Source organism: Amblyomma americanum, chromosome 1 (genome assembly GCF_052857255.1).
Source record: "Amblyomma americanum isolate KBUSLIRL-KWMA chromosome 1, ASM5285725v1, whole genome shotgun sequence".
Taxonomy (NCBI): Eukaryota; Metazoa; Arthropoda; class Arachnida; order Ixodida; family Ixodidae; genus Amblyomma; species Amblyomma americanum.
The window spans coordinates 91853406-91856556 of NC_135497.1; positions in this window are offsets into that span (position 1 = coordinate 91853406).

Genomic DNA, 3151 nt, shown 5'->3' on the forward strand with positions numbered 1-3151 from the left:
AAAAAAACTGACAGTCTTCTTGTCCGACGGTGGTGGGAAGGACGCTACGGCAGCCATTTTGTCAGGATTTGGCTTCACGTCCTCGTGTCTAACGATATGCCCAAGGAACTTCAGCGCAAACCGGCACTTCGAAGGTTTGAGCACGAGTCCGGCATTCAGCAGAACGTGGAGAGCAGCTTCAAGAAGCACAATATGTTTGGCGAAAGTGCTTGAGATGATTACAACGTAATCCAGATAGAGAGACACGTCTTTCATTTCAGTTCGGCGAGCACAGTATCCATGAATCGTTGAAATTTCGCGGGCGTCGTACATAGGCCAAAATCCACCATCGTAAACTCATAGCAGTCATTCGGTCTTATAAATGCGGTCTTCTGTCGGTCTCGCTCATCCACTTCGATCTGCCAGTATCCACTCTTCAAATCGATACACGAAAAATAGCGGGCGTCACGGAGCTGGTCGAGGGTGTCGTCGATACGAGGTATACGTCATTCTTTGTCACCTAATTGAGTCGCGTGTATTCTATGCAGACCGAAGCGCCCCGTCCTTTTTCTTGACCAGTACCACAGGTGCGGCCCACGGGCTGTTGGATGGCTGGATGACGTCGTCGTTTATCATTTCACGCACTTGTTCCTGTATTATTTCTCTTTCCTTCAAGGAAACTCGGTACGATGGTTGGCGAATAGGGTGCGTTGCGTTGTCGACAGTAATTTATGCTTGGCGACGGCCGTCTGGCGAACCCGGGTTGTCGTCGCAAAAGAGTCGTGGTACCGATGCAAAAGAGCGAGCAGTTCGCGCGTTTGAGACGACTCAAGGTTTGGATCCATGTTTAGTGGCAAGGTCGTAGTGCCCCGTGACCCGGGCGGTGTATCCTTCTCAGGAAGCGCAACAGCCCCGCGAACGTCGATAATTTCTTCCATTTGAGCTATAACTGCCTCTTTCGCCAGGTGCTGCGGGTAGTTCCTGAAGTTGGTCCCGAAGATGTTGGCACGCTCTCGTTGCACATTGCTACCTCTCTCGCCACACCAAGTCCCCTCGTCGGACACTTCCTTCCAGAACGCCTTCGCCGCATGCGGTTGTATCGGCTCTGACCGGCAGGAGAGCTGTCGACATTGGTGGCAAGTGCACATGTTCAGCATCAACCTTCAGCGCAGCGCGGGTCGCCCGGGGAGGTCTTGCCGACGCAGAACGTGCTCGGAGGGTCAACTTGTTCCGCCCTAGGTCGATTACTGCGCCATATTCACAGAGAAAGTTCGTTCCAAAAAAAAATGAGAGAGAATGTTTACAACATCCGTATAGAATGCGAAAGCACGGCGTATCCATGTATAAAAATTGGAAATTGTTTTTTGAGAAAAGGAAATGACGCAGTAGCTGTCTCACATATCTCGGTGGACACTCGAACCACGCCGCAAGGGAAGGGATGAAGGAGGGAGTGAAAGAATAAAGGAATAAAGAGGTGCCGTAATGGAGAGAGAGAGAAACGCTTAATGGATAGAAAGTTTCGGTGGGCCCTCATTCCAGGAGCCCATTGGTTTTTGCCACCGCTCTTGCCCGGTTCAGCGAAAGCTGGTCCTCCGAATGTGAGCTGGACAGCGCCGCCTCCCAGTCCTCACTTGTTGGATTATTGATTCTTGGTATAGCTGGGTTTTTCTGGCATGCCCATACCATATGGTATAAGTCGACCACTTCCCCGCAGAAGGCGCTGCGCGGATCGTACGAATTTGGATACATATCGCTAAATTTAACAGGATTTATATAAGCATTCGATTGCAATTTCCTTAAAATGACCCCTTGCTCCCTGTTTAGATTTTTGCGCGGTTCGGCGTATACTTTTCTCATTAATCTCAAATGTTGGAGTAAATCCCTGTAGCTTAATAGTGCTTCAGAATAATTACTTTCCTGCGAATTAATGTTGGGCGACCCGAGGTCTCCGGAATAATTTCGACCACCTGGTGATCCGAATTGCCTTTTTGTGCTTAACATTACGTCCCCATAGCCTGAGTCGCTTTGGGGCGCTAAACTCTCATAAACCAAGCCATCTGTTTGACATTCATAGATCCATGAGTGTCCTTATGATACTTATAATAGAGAGAGGCGGGCTAGCTAGTTGGTGACTAGTGGTAGGATACATCTTTAAGCAAGGCGGAAATTTGGGCGAGTTGGTAAGTGTTCATTTTCGTTCACAGCGCAACAAGAACGGGACACAAGACGAAGGACTAGCACAAACAGGCGCTGACTATCAACTGGTTTTTTATTGAAGAACGAAAAGCGTATAAATACAAACACTGAACTACTTATCAATCAACAAAAAGTTATCTGGAAGGCACGTGGGAGGTTAGATAGCTCAATTCCCTCTCGGATAACGTTATGGAAGGGCTGCTGATACATTTTGCGCCGTTGTGGTAAATATAAAAAGCTTCCATAACTTCGCGTGTTAATTTATTGTTATGTCGGAACAGGATGCGCGTGTTCTTGTAATCGGGAACACATTGGCATTTTTTGCACTGGAAAGACGCCAATGCCAATGTGTTCCCGATTACAAGAACACGCGCATCCTGTTCCGACATAACAATAAATTAACACGCGAAGTTATGGAAGCTTTTTATATTTACCACAACGGCGCAAAATGTATCAGCAGCCCTTCCATAACGTTATCCGAGAGGGAATTGAGCTATCTAACCTCCCACGTGCCTTCCAGATAACTTTTTGTTGATTGATAAGTAGTTCAGTGTTTGTATTTATATGTTTTTCGTTCTTCAATAAAAAACCAGTTGATAGTCAGTGCCTGTTTGTGCTAGTCCTTCGTCTTGTGTCCCGTTCGTGTTGCGCTGTGAGCGAAAATGAATACATCTTTAAATCACGCAAAAAGACAAGGGACGAGGAAGAAACCAGTGCGCCACTGCCCCGAGAAGCAAATGCTGCCACCGGTGGATTTTTTGCGATCCGGGTTGCTCTTCCCGAGCCACTGCCCTACCCTGGGATGGCAGGCGCTGACACCGATGGAATTTGTGCGATCCAGGTTGACAGACAAACGTTAGACGGTTTTGCTCGGGTCAGAGCCACTGCATTAGGGCTTTCGCACTAATGGCATCCTTAGAGCAGTTCTCCAATATCACATATTTGGCGCGGCACGTCTCACCGTGAATCTCGACGC